Source organism: Helianthus annuus, chromosome 5 (genome assembly GCF_002127325.2).
Source record: "Helianthus annuus cultivar XRQ/B chromosome 5, HanXRQr2.0-SUNRISE, whole genome shotgun sequence".
NCBI lineage: Eukaryota > Viridiplantae > Streptophyta > Magnoliopsida > Asterales > Asteraceae > Helianthus > Helianthus annuus.
Window position 1 is genome coordinate 60,759,039 of NC_035437.2, and position 21,821 is coordinate 60,780,859.

Sequence of the window (21,821 nt, forward strand, 5' to 3'; positions counted from 1 at the left end):
TGTGTGTAAAATGCAACATATAAATTACATCAAATGAGGCATAAAACTAACCCTTTTTAAGTACTAATGTTGGAAAAAGAGTGTTTTTGTCTTCCTTTTGTATTTTCAGGATTAAATGAGCTCAAATTCACAAAAGAAGCAAAAAGACAGCTAAATCTAACATAAATACAAGAAAAGGAACATAAGTGGATTGCCCGACCCCTCAACAGCATCCTCCCAAGCAAAATAGAGAAGGCAGAAGACTGAACACGCCCCGTGCTCTGCCAGCACGGGGCCGTGCCCAAGAAGCAGCAGAAAAGACAAACCTATAGAAGCTTCTATTGCCTACCACGGGGCCGTGTCCAGCGGACACGGGGGCGTGGCGAAATAACAGCAGGCGCATTAATTGTAATTGCGAATTACAATTAATGAAGAGAGAGAGTGTCAGACAAGCACGGGGGCGTGTCCAGCGGACACGGGGCCGTGCCCAGCCTTCTGTTCAGCCTATAAATAGGAGTGCTTGGTTTCATTGCAACTCATTCCTTGGCACACCACCTCTCTCACACTTCATCCACCACCCACCACCATCACAACACCATCATCCACCGCCATCATCCATTGTCCATCATAGAGTGTGTGAGTCGTCTCGGGATCCAAGATTGATCGTAAGAGTTCTTGACAATCAAGGCCATGTTTGCCTAAGTCTCTTACATCACTTGGTGAAGACAAGTGTTTAGTATAATACTTTTTATTTTTAATATTTTGCACTTTTTATTTGGTTTCGTATTAATGATTTTAATAACTAGTTGCTTATGTTGAAGGTGATCTTTCCTTATCGTTTGTCCGTGGTGTCTTGGCATTATTTTACTGTCTATATAAAATAAAAGATTTTCACCATTCATATTTCCACGGTCTATATGGAGGTATGTTAGCTACCTGGTCGGGGGTTAAGGGAACGGTTTGGTAAGGGTCTTGCCCTTGTTCAGCGTTTAGAGGTCCTGCAAGGGACCTGGGTCAAATTTAGTAGGATCTCCTTCAATACCCATAGGTATTGGATGGCGGGGATCCAAACTCTTTGACCCCCTCATAAGTTAACTACTATTAATACTGTAACCCGGCTATTTAGGACTGTATCCCTGCTGACTCAGACTACTTAGTCGAGGGTAACGTCACCGCCAAAAGCGGGGCCTACCGTAATTTGCATTAATAACTTAATTCATTATCTTCCAATAATCCAACCCTTTAGGATTGTATCCTTGCTGACTCAAACTACTGGGTTGAGGGTAACGCCGCCTTCATAAGAGGGGCCTACTACAATAACTAAGATAATCTCTTAAACAGGTGCAAAAGTGCGAAAATAATCAAAGGTTATACTAATACACGAGTCGGATCCAAGTGATTCATCTTGTCTATCTGTTTTTATTTTATTTTTATTTTTTAGCATTTAGTTAGTTTTTATTTTCTTAGTTTAAAAACATTTTCTAACATTTTGATTTGATTAGACGTTGAGGATAAACCGGTACTAAAAGCTCTTGTGTCCTTGGACGACCTCGGTATCTTACCAACACTATACTACGTCCACGATGGGTGCACTTGCCCATATGTGTGTTTAGTGTTAGTAAATATCGTGTTTTATAAATTTAAAACTTGGCTAAAAAGTGTAAAAAGGGCTTAAAATATACATCAAAAATATAACACACCTAACGCACATCAAGTTTTTGGCTCCATTGCCGCGGACACAAGGATTTTAAGAAAGCTTAAAATCGAGGGCCTAATCAGTTTTTCAAAACCTTTTCAAAACGCGCGCACATTTTTCTGCATTTTAGTTTAGTTTGCATTTACAGTAGCCTGAACACGGGGCCGTGCTGCATTTTTTTTAGTTAGATACCCAGATACAGAGTCTGAACACGGGGCCGTGCTCACTGAACACGCCCCCGTGTCCAACGTGACCAGTAACTTTAATTAAAACGCCCAGATACAGATCCTGAACACGGGGCCGTGTTCACCCAACACGGGGCCGTGTCCAGCCTCTGTTTCCGTCTTTGTTTTTGCTTTCTGGTCCCGAGACTCAGTTGTGGTCTGCTGAGTGATTCTTATGGATCAATACTCAGGAGGTTACAACTACACCTATGAGGAGGATGATTATATGAGAGACTATTGCACTAATTGTGGAAACCCGCACTCGGTACAATATTGTAACTTGTTTCAACCATCCCCTTCATACAACTATTATGAGGAGCCCAGGTACCAGCCATCAACTTCATACACATCCTATGAAGACCAAAGGTATGAACCTTCTCCCTCATACTCATATTTTGATGAACCAAGGTATGAGCCTTCATACTCATACTTTGAAGAGTCGAGATATGAGCCACAACCTTTATACACTTATTATGAGGAACCATGGCGTGAACAACCCACCTCATATGAGTACTATGAAGAACAAAGTTACGACCCTTATCCATCATATACTTACAATGAAGAACAATGGTGTGAACCATCTACTTCATATGGGTACTATGAGGAACCAAGGATCGAACAACCGGATTCAAGCTTTGAGGATCCCAATTCTTTCTCTCTCACCGAAGTAACCAATAGTGTGACAACTGTGTTCTGTAAGCACCGTATAATGTAAAAAAATGTTAGTTATCAATAAAACAATACGCTTTGGTGTTATTATATGTGTTCTTGTGTTTAATGATTTTACAATTTGATTCGATTTCGACTTCAAACTTTAAATCACTTTCTGGAAGGTTATACGCAAACTGGTGCTAAAACGCAATCAGTTTAACGCGACGTACATTCCGGAACTGTGACGAAAGCCAAACATACCCTAAATATCCCTTTCATAACTTAGAAAGAAGTTTCGAAGGATTCGGTATGGCGAAAACATGTTTATTTAAGCTAAAGAACTAATTACGACAAAACTGCGAAGCGAACGTTGGTGACCGCCCGGATAATATTTAAATCCCAAAAATATTATGTTATGACTAAAAATTTATTTTTAATCAGGTCTGTGTTGAAAAATAAATTGAAACGCCTAAAAACGTTCTTTTCAAGTTTAAGCGCGTACCGCGTGTTTCTGCGCAACACAGTGCTTATACTGCAAAAGGCGGACAACGCAGCCAACTCTCGGCAACTGAAATTTATTTCAGTAATATTTTGGCAAGATTATTTTTATATAAAAATAAAAATAATTTAGAGCGCCATAAATCGGGATTTAAACGCTAGATAAAATACCTGGTATCCAATTAAATACCCGTTTTAGCCTACATATAGCATATTTATATAAAAACTAACACTTGGACCCCCTCCCCCATATAATTTTCGGTTATATATATATATATGGGGACCCACCAAATTTTGCAAGATATGGCAATATCTCCTTTGATCTTTGTATTGCCAAGTGTTAGTGCATGCCATGTCCATATCTCTACAAAATCTCCTACATATATCTTCACAATCTAACCAAGATCATTCACACTCAACCCTAACTCTCCCTCTCTCCTCAAAATCGTCCCCCATCTCTCTCTCTCTACCTTCAAATCTTCAAGACTTGTTCTTCATTCAAAGCTTTGAAGGTGATCCATGGAGGTTGCAAGTTGAAGGGCATTCAAAGGAGCTTTGTTCTAGTCTTGTTCATCATCTTTCTCACCATCATCTTCACTAGAATTTCTACCCTAGCCTTGTGCAAGTAGTAAGTCCATTCATACTCTTGTCTCACTTCGATTCTTGTTCGATTGTTGATTGTTTTTCACACACAAAAACTCAAACAGCTTGCTGAGTTGGATTTCCAGCCAACTTCAACAGGCTGTAACGGGGTCATTTTAAGTCGAAAAATGGAATTTCTAAAGCCTAAAATGAGTCTTTTGGAATAACTAAGCAAATGGCACTGGAATCATAATTTTGCGAGACCGTTTACTATTTTTAAAAGGTTATTTTTGGACAGCAGCTCAAGCTGCATTTTTATTGCAGAAAAAGTATGACATTTTCGGAGTCACAACTTAAAACCTGAATAAAATCAACCCATGAAATTTTTACAGTAGATGGACACCTTTGTCAGGACGACCCTCCAACTGGAATTTCGTCAAACGGACTTACGGTTGATTTTTAGTGAATATTTCCGTAAACTGCGATCAGAATGGTAACAAATCTGATTGCAGTCGAGAAAATGATTTTTTTATAAAATATGGGTAACAAATTGGACTTTGATATTTTTACACAATAAATTTTGGAACATATGTCATATTCTGTAAAAATTTCGAGATTTTTAGAAAACGTTAACTATTTTATAAAAATCCTCGAAAACAGTCCGGTTTCGAGTTATAAAGCTGAAATGAAGTATGCAACGTTTTGTTTGTCGATATGTCAATTTGGTGATTGAAAATGAACTATTGGTTTTATATAAAAGAAAATGATATGCTATTAAAGCATGGACACCTCTATTTACAAAGGATACCCTACCGAAATTTTCCGAGAATCCGAACACTTAGTAAAATATTAGAGAAAGCAGGTACGAAATAGTTGTCTAACTATTTTTCTAATATCGATAGTTAAGTTAAAATAATTATTATTGTTTTAACAAAATAACCTAAGTAACGCAAATCAAAACACTAAACTCTAAGCCAAGGCACGACCCGCTCGTCTAATAGACATTAGTACGTTGTAGGTTGTCGTGTAGCGGACAGGGTTTGAGATTCGATTCAAGACGCAACACCGTGAGTACATAGACCCCTCTTTTACTGTTTTTCAAACATTTTGGGGTGAAACACATGTGCCTACTTGTTACTTTCATGATTTCATGCTTTTATATCATATACTTGCTATGTTCATTAATACATTGTTTTACAAGACATATTCATGCTATGTATGTTCATCATACTTAGTACATTGTTTTACATGACATCTTCATGCTATGTATGTTCATCATACTTAGTGCATTTATTTTACATGACATTTTCACGCTATGTATGTTCATCATACTTAGTGCATTTATTTTACATGACATTTTCACGCTATGTATGTTCATCATACTTAGTGCATTTATTTTACATGACATTTTCACGCTATGTATGTTCATCATACTTAGTGCATTTATTTTACATGACATTTTCACGCTATGTATGTTCATCATACTTAGTGCATTGTTTTCACATGCTTACATATTGGGTATGACATTTGGTTTGTTTAAGTGGGACCATATACATTCATTAACTTTGATCACGCCGCTCGTTAGTAGGTAATGGTACCATAGGAATTGACAACTCTCGTTCCTGACATCCTGGGTATGTTTGGATGGAAGGAATGACCGAATTCGATTAAAACATTTAGACAGATAGACCTTTAATTTGTTTAAAGGTTTATCACCACAGTTGCAAGGCTTGGATGTATGCATTTTCACAATACCGCATAAATGTATGTATTCATTATAGCATGCATTTTCCACAAAACATAACATTGATTTAAACCACGTTTTACTGAAATGCATTGTTTTGTGCATTTTTACCTATGGTGTAGTTGATACATATATCACTTGCCATGCATGACATTTTGTTTACACATTAAATGATTGACATTTGACATAAACATTTTGATATTGACATATACATTTCATAAACATTTCTACATAAACATTTTGACATGGTTTTCACAAAGACATTTGGCAAATGGTTTAGACATGGGCAATTTACATTGGTGGTTTGTTTGGGTAAGTGATTTGAGTAACGAGACGTGTGTAATGTGATACAAGCATGGTGGATACGCTGCTGGTACTTCCTAAATATAAGTGCTTGTATTATATTACATGTCGTAGCGTTATTTAAATCATTCAATTTGGACCTATACATTTTATATAAATAACAGATTTTCACAAGACAATGTTTTACAAAACAGTTTATTTTATACATCTTATTTTACTTGGTTATCCTTTTAACCATACATTATTCTTTTACTTGTACATATACATATCTATCATCGCTTTTCAAATGACTTATAAAACAAAACATTCTACAAGGATCATGACTGACTTTTGTTAAGCACCTTTTTCTAAACCTATAAGTCATGAATCCTAAATCAATAAAACCTATGTACTCGCCGGCATTTTTGTGACAACTCGAAATTTAGAACCTTTCGTTGTAACTTGCTTGTACGTTATGTGATTAGTTGAATGATTAAACTTAATGATAACGTGAACCTTTATGTGATATGTGCTTTATTATGTGTGCGTTGGTATATTTATGTATGCGTTATATGCGAGCCGAGAACCCAACACGAAACAACAAAGAACCCGACTCGAGACCATGAGGTCTCGAGTGAATAGTGACCGAATGGGCCTTTGGGCCGAGAACCTTTTGGCCGGTTGGGCCTTTGGGCCGTAACCCCCCCCCCCACTCGAAACCCACTAAGGGTGCACACACTTGAACTAGCCTATATATACCACCCTTAGTTATTTGTTACCACTTTGTTGAACATTACAACACACACACTCTCCTACTTCTCTCTCACCTAAACTCTAGAACACAAACACTTCATCATTCTCGGATTTGGACTTGGATCGGCTCACACACACACCCGGTTGGAAGCTTTACACACACACCCTCGAAACCCATTAACCGGTTAGTGCTTTTAATGTTTATGGATTTATGTTAGTCATGCTAAATGATAAAATGCATGAGATGATGTTTATTGTTAGTGTTTCTTGATGATTATTGTTGAATGCTTAGTGATAGTATGTTCATGCTATGATTGTGCTTAAATAGATGTATGAATGAGATGATGTTTTATGTGTGTTAAAAAGTTAGTGTTGGAATGTGTTCATGTGTTAAATAGAGTTTAAACTACTAGACTTGATGATTCATGAAATCGGTTTACATATGTCATGAAATCGGCTAAGGAGTATGTTTGTCATGTTAGGATGCATGCTAGTAAATTGTATCTTGATGGTTGTTCATAGTTTTGTTTGAATAAAGGATGAATACTTGATGAATATGGGTTTGAATATATGAAGAACACTTTGAATGATAGTTGAAGATTAAAAAAAACCCTTGTGATTTTGATCCATCTTTGACTAATAGCCTGATTAGGAAATATGTTAGTGGAATCCTATTGGTTATTTCCTGATTTAGGGCCTGATTATATTGTACCATTTGGCTGACCACATCTGCATCAACACGTGAACTTGAAAACGACAGCTTACGACTCGCAATCACCTAGTTGCGACTCGCAACCACAGCGTGATGACTCGAGACCACGCGGTTGCGACTCGCAACCATAACAGGACAAGCCGAGACCACAGGTTACGAGTCCCGTTGCGACTCGAGACCTTAGCATGATGAACCGAGACTACGGTTGCGACACCGGTTGCGACTCGCAACCACCTGAGATCAGCACACACAGCATGACTCGAGACCATGCTTGCGAGTCCGGTTGCGACTCGAGACCACACTTTTGGGCCTTAGTTAATGGGCCAGACTGATGGGCTTCTGTGTTAACTGCTTTTACGTGTTTGGGCCTAAGTAGTTGGGCTGAACATGTGAACCGTATGTGCTACTGTTGATTAAGAACACTTTGAACTGTTACTGCTAAACGTGCTTGCCAAACGTGTTGAACATTTGTGCACTACTTGGTTCGAATCTGATTATAAGTGATATCCGTGTTAGGACGTAAACTGACTACTTGCGACTTGATTGACTTTCTGTGATTAACTGCCGAGCAAACCAAGGTGAGTTCACACCCTCTACAAAGCATGGGATTCCCTGGGTTGGGAACGGGGTTAAGGAACGTGGATTCCTCGTCCTCCTTGGGTAGGACGTCTGTGGTTCAGGAATGTGATTCCTCGTCCGGATGGACAGATAAACGTACTAGACTAAAACTCTATCACGAAGTCCCTCCTTTTTGTATCGACTAATCGCCTGGCCAATGGCGAGCGGGTCATTAGTTAGATAGCGCTATTTAGGTCTGACAAGCCTCACACCGTGCCGCAGAGGACGGGCGTGAACTAATGGATCTGGGGCACGTCAATGATGATAGACATTGATGTTTTCAGGGCACATAAACATGACTACAGTCAGCAGTCGATATGGTAACGAGTCTAGTGTACGCATGGGGTAACCCCCACGGCCGAAATGCCTGATAACTATCATGGGGTAGCCCCCACGGCCGGAGTGCCGGAGTAACTGGGAACGAACATGTCACGTTTTTAAACTATGGGGTAACCCCCACGGCAGGATGCCAGTTAAAGTAAACTGTTTTCGAAACAACTAAAACGAACGCCCACCCGTGAACTCACTCAACTAGTTGTTGACTCGTTACTACATGCTTTGCAGGACCATAGGTACTCAACTGGAGCTTGCATGGAGGAGGATCGTTGTGGGACACGGATTGCTGCGTGCTATGTTAAACTTGGAAACTTTTGAACTTATGTTATAACTTTAAACTTATGCTTCCGCTTGCAACTTAAACTTATTTGTTTTGGAACACCAATCGTATTGGTTAAACTTTTATAATTACTTATGTGCTTGTTCAGTATGATTGGTGGCTGGATCCTGGTCAGTCACGCCTCCAAGCGGTAGTACTCCGCAGGTGGGATTTTGGGGGTGTGACAGATTGGTATCAGAGCCATTGGTTATAGTGAACTTGGTTTTAATAAAGGAGAAACGTTTTTGTTAAAACCAGACTATAACCGGAACAGTGCTCAACGGTCCACAACGACACTTCGCTCCTCATGCAAGGCTCGACGTTCTAGGTAATATGATGTATGTATATTGCCTACTTGTTAGTTACGTAGTACATTGCTCATGGTATGCTTGATTAGTATAGCTACTGTTGTTTGAACACGTGTGTGCTTACTCTGTCCTACTATCGTACTTTCGCGAACCTCTCTCACACGTGTTACTCTTATTATGAAGAACCATGTCTGGACGCGTTAACATGACACAAGCCCAGTTGACGGCTTTGATCAACGAACGAGTTGCCGCAGCGCTCGCAGCTGCACACGCAGGAGGTATATCCTGCAGTCCGAAATTGTTCTAGGATCATTTGGATCCTACTCTCGTGAACCAACCTTTGTGTTAAACTCTGTCTTTTCTTTCACCTACCTTAGGTCAGTATGCTCAGGCACCGGTGTGCACTTTTAAGACCTTTATGGACTGTCGACCCACTACTTTTAGCGGCACTGAAGGAGCAGTAGGTCTCCTACACTGGTTTGAGAAACTGGAGTCTGTGTTCGAAATGTGTGAATGCCCTGAAGCGCGCAGGGTGAAGTATGCTACTGGTACTCTCGAGGGTTTGGCCCTCACGTGGTGGAATGCTCAAGTGCAGATGTTAGGGTTGGTTGCTGCCAACGCCACCCCATGGGAAACTTTCAAGGAAATGATCAGGGAGGAATACTGCAGTCGTGACGACATTCACAAACTGGAAGATGAGTTCTACAATCTTAAGATGTCGGGGTCAGAGATTGAAGCATACACTAAGAGATCGCATGAGCTTGCCTTGTTGTGTCCTACTATGGTGGATCCTCCGTATAAACGAATTGAACTCTATCTCAAGGGCTTGGTGCCAGAGATCCAAAGTCATGTGACTTCAGCAAACTTGACTACTATCCAGCAGGTTGTACAGTTGGCTCACCGTCTCACTGACCAAGCGGTGGAGCAGAACAAGTTACCAAAGCGTATAGGTGCTGCAACTACTTCTGGTACTTCTAGTGGGGATAAACGGAAATGGGATGGAACTTCAGGTAGGGGTTCAACTTCGGTGCAAACTCAGTCTCAGCAGAGAAAGACGGACGATCACAAGAGCCCCAGTCAGCAATCGTCCGGTGGTCAAAGTCACGGTGGGTACAAGGGGAATCACCCCAAGTGCAATCGTTGCAACCTACACCACAGTGGGCCATGCGCCGGGGGCAACTGTCATCGGTGCAACAAGCCTGGCCATGTTGCAAAGGATTGCAGGAGCGCATACCCCGCCAATCAGAATCGTCAGCAACCTCAGCAGAACCAGCGACAGCAACAGGGTAACAACAAAGGGTGCTTTCAATGTGGAGCTGAAGGCCACTTCAAGAAAGATTGTCCCCAACTGAACCAGAACCACAACAACAATCAAGGGAATGGTAACAATGGGAACAACAACAATGGTGCTAGGGGACGAGTGTTCGTGATTGGTCAAGGTGAAGCAAGGAATGATCCCAACGTGGTGACGGGTAAGTTCCTTCTCGACGACTTTTACGTTACAGTCTTATTTGATTCGGGTGCCGATACTAGCTATGTGTCACTAGAAGTTAGTAAGATGCTTAAGCGTATTCCTACACCCCTGAGCGACAAACACACCGTAGAACTAGCTAATGGTAAGAGTTTGGAAGCCTCACACGTAGTCAAGGGTTGCCAGCTTATTCTCGCTAATCAGACCTTCACTATCGATCTTATTCCTATTGTCTTGGGTAGTTTCGACGTTGTCATTGGGATGGATTGGTTATCCCAACATCGAGCAGAGATTCTTTGCAACGAGAAGATCGTTCGTATTCCTAGTTTAGGTAGCGAACCTCTCATGATTCGTGGCGACAAGAGAAGTGCTGTTGAGAACATCATCTCTCTTCTTAAGGCCCAGAAATGCTTACGAAAGGGTCACACTGCGATTTTGGCTCTAGTTACTGATACCACAGAAAAGGAGAGGAAGTTAGAAGATTTTCCCGTTGTACGCGACTATCCTGAGGTATTCCCTGAGGAATTGCCCGGTCTTCCGCCCCATCGCCAAGTCGAGTTTCAGATTGATTTAGCTCCTGGAGCCGCGCCTGTAGCCCGTGCACCTTATCGATTAGCGCCATCAGAGTTGGAAGAACTCTCCACGCAACTACAAGAACTCTTGGATAAGGGTTTTATTCGTCCTAGCTCATCGCCTTGGGGAGCTCCAGTACTTTTTGTGAAGAAGAAGGATGGTACCTTCAGAATGTGTATCGACTATCGTGAACTCAACAAGGTAACTGTGAAGAATCGTTATCCTCTACCGCGCATTGACGACTTGTTCGACCAGTTGCAGGGGTCGAGCTACTATTCAAAGATCGATCTGAGATCGGGATATCACCAGTTGAGAGTTCGAGAAGAGGATGTCTCTAAGACGGCCTTTAGGACTCGTTATGGGCACTATGAGTTTTTGGTCATGCCGTTTGGGCTGACGAACGCACCGGCAGTTTTTATGGATTTGATGAACCGAGTTTGCAAGCCGTACCTGGACAAGTTTGTTATAGTCTTTATCGACGACATCCTGATCTATTCTAAGAGCAAAGAAGAGCACGAACAACATCTACGACTTATTCTGGAACTCCTTCGGAAGGAACAGCTTTACGCGAAATTCTCGAAATGCGACTTCTGGCTTCGAGAGGTCCATTTCCTAGGGCATGTGGTGAACAAGGATGGGATTCACGTTGATCCATCCAAAGTGGAATCTATTAAGAACTGGCCTGCGCCTCGCACACCAAAGGAAATTCGCCAATTTTTGGGATTGGCAGGTTACTACAGGAGATTCATCAAGGATTTTTCTAAGATCGCGCAGCCTCTCACGTTGTTAACACAGAAGGGCGTTGTCTATTATTGGGGAAATGCACAAGAGTTAGCTTTTCAGCATCTAAAGGATAGACTTTGTAGTGCACCTATTCTTTCACTGCCAGAGGGCACAGATGATTTTGTGGTTTACTGTGATGCATCAATTCAAGGTCTTGGTTGTGTATTGATGCAACGAGATAAAGTTATAGCTTACGCCTCACGACAACTCAAAGTTCACGAGAAGAACTACACGACGCATGATTTAGAGCTGGGAGCTGTTGTCTTCGCACTTAAACTATGGCGGCATTACCTGTACGGAACCAAGTGCGCCATCTACACCGACCACAGAAGTTTAGAACACATATTCAAGCAGAAGGAACTGAATATGCGGCAGCGACGATGGGTCGAACTGCTGAATGACTATGAGTGCTCTATCAGATATCACCCGGGCAAGGCCAATGTTGTGGCAGACGCCCTCAGTCGAAAGGACACTACGCCTAAGCGCGTAAGAGCTTTACAACTCACGATCCATTCTAGTCTACCTTCCCAAATACGAGCTGCTCAGATAGAAGCACTGAAACCAGAAAACGTTAGAGCTGAAGCTCTACGCGGGTCAAGGCAACGCTTAGAACAGAAGGAAGACGGTGCTTATTATGTGACAGGACGCATCTGGGTCCCACACTATGGCGACTTACGAGAACTTGTGATGGATGAAGCGCACAAATCCCGCTACTCGGTACACCCTGGTTCGGACAAGATGTACCACGATATTAAGACTACGTATTGGTGGCCTAGCATGAAGGCCCACATAGCAACTTATGTCAGCAAGTGTTTGACTTGTGCGCGAGTCAAGACGGAATATCAGAAACCCTCAGGCCTACTCCAACAACCAGAGATACCACAATGGAAATGGGAGCAAATTTCCATGGATTTTGTTACTGGCCTACCTAGATCACAGCGCGGAAACGATACTATCTGGGTGATCGTGGATCGACTCACGAAATCCGCACACTTCTTGGCAATCAAGGAAACAGACAAATTCTCCACTCTGGCGGAGATATACCTCAAGGAAGTTGTTTCGAGGCACGGGGTGCCCACCTCTATCATCTCTGATCGAGATGCACGTTTTACTTCGGAACTGTGGCAGGCAATGCACAAGTCTTTTGGCTCACGTATAGATATGAGCACAGCGTATCACCCACAGACGGACGGGCAGTCCGAGCGAACTATTCAAACCTTAGAAGACATGCTCCGTGCATGTGTAATCGACTTTGGCAACAGCTGGGAAAGACATCTGCCACTTGTGGAATTTTCATACAATAACAGCTACCACACCAGCATTAAAGCTGCTCCGTTTGAGGCATTGTACGGACGTAAATGCCGGTCACCTCTCTGTTGGGCAGAGGTGGGGGATAGTCAGATCACTGGTCCAGAACATGTGGTAGACACTACTGAGCGGATCGCTCAAATACGACAACGCATGGCGGCCGCTCGTGACCGTCAGAAGGCCTACGCCGATAAGGGCAGGAAACCACTTGAGCTCCAGGTTGGGGAGCGGGTATTACTCAAAGTTTCACCCTGGAAGGGTGTGGTTCGCTTTGGTAAACGCGGCAAACTCAGCCCACGGTACGTTGGACCTTTTGAAATCATCGAGAAAATAGGCAAGGTGGCCTACAGACTGAAATTACCAGCAGAACTCGGGGCAGTTCACAACGTTTTCCATGTGTCGAATCTGAAGAAGTGTCTGTCAGATGAGACGCACGTAGTTCCTCTGAGGGAACTCACGATCGACGAACAGTTGAAATTCGTCGAAGAACCTGTCGAAATCACGGACCGGGATGTTAAGGTCCTCAAGAGCACTAGAATACCTCTCGTTCGAGTTCGTTGGAACTCACGTCGCGGCCCAGAGTTCACCTGGGAGCGCGAAGATCGGATGAAACAAAAGTATCCCCAACTGTTTGAGAACAGTACAAACGCTACTGAGGCTGAAGCTACGGAATTTCGGGACGAAATTCCAGATCAACGGGGGGTGGATGTGACACCCCAGGAAAACCGGGAAAACCATGCAACTTGACTAGCTTCCTCAGTGAGTGCCATCAAATTTCGGGACGAAATTTCTTTCAACTTGGGGATGATGTGACAACTCGAAATTTAGAACCTTTCGTTGTAACTTGCTTGTACGTTATGTGATTAGTTGAATGATTAAACTTAATGATAACGTGAACCTTTATGTGATATGTGCTTTATTATGTGTGCGTTGGTATATTTATGTATGCGTTATATGCGAGCCGAGAACCCAACACGAAACAACAAAGAACCCGACTCGAGACCATGAGGTCTCGAGTGAATAGTGACCGAATGGGCCTTTGGGCCGAGAACCTTTTGGCCGGTTGGGCCTTTGGGCCGTAACCCCCCCCCCCCCCCCCCACTCGAAACCCACTAAGGGTGCACACACTTGAACTAGCCTATATATACCACCCTTAGTTATTTGTTACCACTTTGTTGAACATTACAACACACACACTCTCCTACTTCTCTCTCACCTAAACTCTAGAACACAAACACTTCATCATTCTCGGATTTGGACTTGGATCGGCTCACACACACACCCGGTTGGAAGCTTTACACACACACCCTCGAAACCCATTAACCGGTTAGTGCTTTTAATGTTTATGGATTTATGTTAGTCATGCTAAATGATAAAATGCATGAGATGATGTTTATTGTTAGTGTTTCTTGATGATTATTGTTGAATGCTTAGTGATAGTATGTTCATGCTATGATTGTGCTTAAATAGATGTATGAATGAGATGATGTTTTATGTGTGTTAAAAAGTTAGTGTTGGAATGTGTTCATGTGTTAAATAGAGTTTAAACTACTAGACTTGATGATTCATGAAATCGGTTTACATATGTCATGAAATCGGCTAAGGAGTATGTTTGTCATGTTAGGATGCATGCTAGTAAATTGTATCTTGATGGTTGTTCATAGTTTTGTTTGAATAAAGGATGAATACTTGATGAATATGGGTTTGAATATATGAAGAACACTTTGAATGATAGTTGAAGATTAAAAAAAACCCTTGTGATTTTGATCCATCTTTGACTAATAGCCTGATTAGGAAATATGTTAGTGGAATCCTATTGGTTATTTCCTGATTTAGGGCCTGATTATATTGTACCATTTGGCTGACCACATCTGCATCAACACGTGAACTTGAAAACGACAGCTTACGACTCGCAATCACCTAGTTGCGACTCGCAACCACAGCGTGATGACTCGAGACCACGCGGTTGCGACTCGCAACCATAACAGGACAAGCCGAGACCACAGGTTACGAGTCCCGTTGCGACTCGAGACCTTAGCATGATGAACCGAGACTACGGTTGCGACACCGGTTGCGACTCGCAACCACCTGAGATCAGCACACACAGCATGACTCGAGACCATGCTTGCGAGTCCGGTTGCGACTCGAGACCACACTTTTGGGCCTTAGTTAATGGGCCAGACTGATGGGCTTCTGTGTTAACTGCTTTTACGTGTTTGGGCCTAAGTAGTTGGGCTGAACATGTGAACCGTATGTGCTACTGTTGATTAAGAACACTTTGAACTGTTACTGCTAAACGTGCTTGCCAAACGTGTTGAACATTTGTGCACTACTTGGTTCGAATCTGATTATAAGTGATATCCGTGTTAGGACGTAAACTGACTACTTGCGACTTGATTGACTTTCTGTGATTAACTGCCGAGCAAACCAAGGTGAGTTCACACCCTCTACAAAGCATGGGATTCCCTGGGTTGGGAACGGGGTTAAGGAACGTGGATTCCTCGTCCTCCTTGGGTAGGACGTCTGTGGTTCAGGAATGTGATTCCTCGTCCGGATGGACAGATAAACGTACTAGACTAAAACTCTATCACGAAGTCCCTCCTTTTTGTATCGACTAATCGCCTGGCCAATGGCGAGCGGGTCATTAGTTAGATAGCGCTATTTAGGTCTGACAAGCCTCACACCGTGCCGCAGAGGACGGGCGTGAACTAATGGATCTGGGGCACGTCAATGATGATAGACATTGATGTTTTCAGGGCACATAAACATGACTACAGTCAGCAGTCGATATGGTAACGAGTCTAGTGTACGCATGGGGTAACCCCCACGGCCGAAATGCCTGATAACTATCATGGGGTAGCCCCCACGGCCGGAGTGCCGGAGTAACTGGGAACGAACATGTCACGTTTTTAAACTATGGGGTAACCCCCACGGCAGGATGCCAGTTAAAGTAAACTGTTTTCGAAACAACTAAAACGAACGCCCACCCGTGAACTCACTCAACTAGTTGTTGACTCGTTACTACATGCTTTGCAGGACCATAGGTACTCAACTGGAGCTTGCATGGAGGAGGATCGTTGTGGGACACGGATTGCTGCGTGCTATGTTAAACTTGGAAACTTTTGAACTTATGTTATAACTTTAAACTTATGCTTCCGCTTGCAACTTAAACTTATTTGTTTTGGAACACCAATCGTATTGGTTAAACTTTTATAATTACTTATGTGCTTGTTCAGTATGATTGGTGGCTGGATCCTGGTCAGTCACGCCTCCAAGCGGTAGTACTCCGCAGGTGGGATTTTGGGGGTGTGACAATTTTTATGCTGATGTACCTATTTTCACATGTGTTTCAGGAGATGATGCATAGGATTGATCAAGATACACATAGGCGGACTTGGGCCTTAGTGACAATAAAAGATGCAAGACAAGTTAATTTTGTTATACTTAATTGTTTGTTAAGACATTGTAACTCTTTTAATCAATAAAACAATATTTCAATTTTCCATGTGTTATGAAACAATGATTCTGTTACAACACTCCCCGACGATTCTGCCACGTTTTGTTGTTTTACGTGGTCGGGGTGTGACAGAAAAGTTGGTATCAGAGCTCATGGTTATAGGGAATTAGGTTATTAGTAATGCTTTGACCTAGTCTATAACCTTCCTAGGACCCTAACGCGAGTTTACTTGCGTTTAGTCATAAAACAATACCGTCACTTATCCTTAGGTGACAACCATAACAAGAACATAAATTTGATCCGCTTTGAAAACTAATCATCTGTTCTAGGATGATGGATTACTAGGTTTTGAACCCTTTGTTATAAGGTTTTGAACTCTTCCAGTTTAACTCATATTTGGCATAGTGCCTTTCGAGTTTTCAAAAATCCCGTCAAAGTTTGGGTCTAAATGATGTGAACACGTGCAAACTGGAAGAGTGAATGCCTGTACTCTGAGTTTTCTGTCTAAGACTAGAGTGTTCGTACAAATCCGCAGTATCGGACCAGTCACTCTTACCTGGGAACTCTTGGGGTGAGTGTTCACTTATAGGCGAGCATGTCTTCAGCGATGCATTATTATGACCTGCTTACTTTGATTCTTCACCATCTCATTTGTTTGCCTTAGGTAACAAACAAATTATCGCAATTTCTATGCGTTGTCATTTTGTTTTGATCACCCGATAACCTTTCACTTGTTTCTTCCTATGTCTTTCATTTTCTTCTGGAATGTCTCTTTATCTCCGCAACGTTCAGATGTCCGAGCAAACAACAAGAGTTTGCCCAGCTGCAGCAACACCAAATCAAGCTGGCAACAATCCTACACAAGCTCGCTCTTGCTACAACTGTGGCGAGATGGGCCATTTCCGAAGGGATTGCCCGAAGCATGCTAATGCAAATCTGACCCTTGGATGAGCATTTGGCTGAGTAAAAGATGTTGCTGTCTTATGCCTTTGTGTCTTTTGTTTTCTTGTACCGTGAAACAATCTGCCTTGTTCATAAATAAAAGTTGTTATTTGCAATTCTGGTGTACAAATGTAGTTACATGTGTGTATGGCATTTTCCTATGATACCTACATCAAGGAACTATGTTCCCTACAAACTACCCTTGTGATTCTCCCTTTCAAGTGATCGCTCATGATTTCCTAAAAATTTTAAGTACTCGTTTCTTTCTAGGAGGCAAAGTACAAGAAATAAAGCAAAATTATGAGTAATCGTGCTTCTGCACGTTTGTGCCTTTGAATCCTTGGTTAGATAACTAAGGGTATTTTCAAATCTCATACTCGTTACGTTCTGATTTTCAACATGCATAACATAAGTTTTCAAAAACAACCTCCATGATTTCAAAAACAATGTCTATCTTTTCAAAAACGACTTTCATGATTTCAAAATATTATTAATACAGTATAATTACTTATATCAAGTGCATGATTTCAAAAGCATCACTCATGTTTTCAAAAACCTTATACATAATTTCAAAATTCATCCCGCATGATTTTTAAACATTTTTATAAATATACCTACCTAATGCACCTACTTTATGATTTCAAAAGTATTATATATAAGGTTTCAAAAACATTGAACACATTTTTTAGAACCCCATGCATAGTTTTCAAAAATATTTTCTTCATTCATTGACTTAACCTTCAAATTCTGCTTTATATGTCGCCTTGACGTATCCAGCATCTCAACTTCATAAGCATTTTTTTTACTTCATGTTTTGACTTAAAGCACATCCAGTACAAGGTTTCAAAACATATTCAACTTCTAAAATCCATATGAGATCTTTTTATCTTTACAATTAGACCCTTGCGGTTAATTATCTTTCAAATCAGAGTCCTTAATTGGATTCCTTGTGTACCTTAATTTGAACATTTCGGTTCTTTACAATCGAAATCAAATTTCCTATTTAAGATCTTTTTGTCTTCATAGTTGGATTCTTGATAATGTTTAAAGCACCAATCAAAATCCACTGATTGGATACCTGGTGTGCTTTAAATGCTTATGCTCAGTTAACAGGACAAATTAAATCATGACAAATTTAAAATCAAGATAAACAATTTTGTGGTTATGTGATTATGTGTTTATGTAATTTATGTTTTCTTTTATGCATTTTTGTGTTTTTGAATACTCTGGATATTCGTTATCCAAATCCTCATAGAACCTTCCATATCTTCATATGAGGGATTCGTAGTAGGATATTCAAAAAGGTACTACCTTAATTCCTTATTGGGCTTCTACGTGATAGTCAAGACCCTTGGATTATATGGTACCATTCCAAGATTCAAAAAGAGACCCTTTGAGTGGTTTAGTCAAAGGTTTGATTCAAGATCTAGTTGAGAATGACATGTGATGATATAAGCTGAAAAGACTTCTTGGCGGTCTGGAGATCATTTATTGACTCAATTAAAAAGGACCCCAGTGTGGTCAAATCACAATCATCACAGGCTCGTTCATTGTTTTCCTCCCCTACACATTCTAAGATGCACTACGTGACTATGCAAGGAATTACGTAATTATGGATGCATACATAATTACAAAGTTCAGTGCACAAGAAACCGTGGTAAGACTTACTATGTGTAAGAACCGATAGTGACAACCATAACGAAATGTGAACAATGTAATAGAGGTACGGTGGATGCACCAATAACGCTTTATATACTTGTATATAAGTGACCCTCTCACATTGCAAGCATGATGTTAATAAAAGTTACTAGAAGTTCAGGACTCTAACCAGTGATTGTTCGATCTTTTCGACTTCATGTTTCAAGCTTTCACAAGTTTCCTCTAAATAAAATTTCGGGACGAAATTTCCTAAAGTAGGGGAGACTGTGACAACTGTGTTCTGTAAGCACCGTATAATGTAAAACAATGTTAGTTATCAATAAAACAATACGCTTTGGTGTTATTATATGTGTTCTTGTGTTTAATGATTTTACAATTTGATTCGATTTCGACTTCAAACTTTAAATCACTTTCTGGAAGGTTATACGCAAACTGGTGCTAAAACGCAATCAGTTTAACACGACGTACATTCCGGAACTGTGACGAAAGCCAAACATACCCTAAATATCCCTTTCATAACTTAGAAATAAGTTTCGAAGGATTCGGTATGGCGAAAACATGTTTATTTAAACTAAAGAACTAATTACGACAAAACTGCGAAGCGAACGTTGGTGACCGCCCGGATAATATTTAAATCCCAAAAATATTATGTTATGACTAAAAATTTATTTTTAGTCAGGTCTGTGTTGAAAAATAAATTGAAACGCCTAAAAACGTTCTTTTCAAGTTTAAGCGCGTACCGCGTGTTTCTGCGCAACACAGTGCTTATACTGCAAAACGCGGACAACGCAGCCAACTCTCGGCAACTGAAATTTATTTCAGTAATATTTTGGCAAGATTATTTTTATATAAAAATAAAAATAATTTAGAGCGCCATAAATCGGGATTTAAACGCTAGATAAAATACCCGGTATCCAATTAAATACCCGTTTTAGCCTACATATAGCATATTTATATAAAAACTAACACTTGGACCCCCTCCCCCATATAATTTTTGGTTATATATATATATGGGGACCCACCAAATTTTGCAAGATATGGCAATGTCTCCTTTGATCTTTGTATTGCCAAGTGTTAGTGCATGCCATGTCCATATCTCTACAAAATCTCCTACATATATCTTCACAATCTAACCAAGATCATTCACACTCAACCCTACCTCTCCCTCTCTCCTCAAAATCGTCCCCCATCTCTCTCTCTCTACCTTCAAATCTTCAAGACTTGTTCTTCATTCAAAGCTTTGAAGGTGAACCATGGAGGTTGCAAGTTGAAGGGCATTCAAAGGAGCTTTGTTCAAGTCTTGTTCATCATCTTTCTCACCATCATCTTCACTAGAATTTCTACCCTAGCCTTGTGCTAGTAGTAAGTCCATTCATACTCTTGTCTCACTTCGATTCTTGTTCGATTGTTGATTGTTTTTCACACACAAAAACTCAAACAGCTTGCTGAGTTGGATTTCCAGCCAACTTCAACAGGCTGTAACGGGGTCATTTTAAGTCGAAAAACGGAATTTCTAAAGCCTAAAATGAGTGTTTTGGAATAACTAAGCAAATGGCACTGGAATCATAATTTTTCGAGACCGTTTACTATTTTTAAAAGGTTATTTTTGGACAGCAGCTCAAGCTGCATTTTTATTGCAGAAAAAGTATGACATTTTCGGAGTCACAACTTAAAACCTGAATAAAATCAACCCATGAAATTTTTACAGTAGATGGACACCGTTGTCAGGACGACCCTCCAACTGGAATTTCGTCAAACGGACTTACGGTTGATTTTTAGTGAATATTTCCGTAAACTGCGATCAGAATGGTAACAAATCTGATTGCAGTCGAGAAAATGATTTTTTTATAAAATATGGGTAACAAATTGGACTTTGATATTTTTACACAATAAATTTTGGAACATATGTCATATTCTGTAAAAATTTCGAGATTTTTAGGAAAGGTTAACTATTTTATAAAAATCCTCGAAAACAGTCCGGTTTCGAGTTATAAAGCTGAAATGAAGTATGCAACGTTTTGTTTGTCGATATGTCAATTTGGTGATTGAAAATGAACTATTGGTTTTATATAAAAGAAAATGATATGCTATTAAAGCATGGATACCTCTATTTACAAAGGATACCCTACCGAAATTTTCCGAGAATCCGAACACTTAGTAAAATATTAGAGAAAGCAGGTACGAAATAGTTGTCTAACTATTTTTCTAATATCGATAGTTAAGTTAAAATAATTATTATTGTTTTAACAAAATAACCTAAGTAACGCAAATCAAAACACTAAACTCTAAGCCAAGGCACGACCCGCTCGTCTAATAGACATTAGTACGTTGTAGGTTGTCGTGTAGCGGACAGGGTTTGAGATTCGATTCAAGACGCAACACCGTGAGTACATAGACCCCTCTTTTACTGTTTTTCAAACATTTTGGGGTGAAACACATGTGCCTACTTGTTACTTTCATGATTTCATGCTTTTATATCATATACTTGCTATGTTCATTAATACATTGTTTTACATGACATATTCATGCTATGTATGTTCATCATACTTAGTACATTGTTTTACATGACATCTTCATGCTATGTATGTTCATCATACTTAGTGCATTTATTTTACATGACATTTTCACGCTATGTATGTTCATCATACTTAGTGCATTTATTTTACATGACATTTTCACGCTATGTATGTTCATCATACTTAGTGCATTTATTTTACATGACATTTTCACGCTATGTATGTTCATCATACTTAGTGCATTGTTTTCACATGCTTACATATTGGGTATGACATTTGGTTTGTTTAAGTGGGACCATATACATTCATTAACTTTGATCACGCCGCTCGTTAGTAGGTAATGGTACCATAGGAATTGACAACTCCCGTTCCTGACATCCTGGGTATGTTTGGATGGAAGGAATGACCGA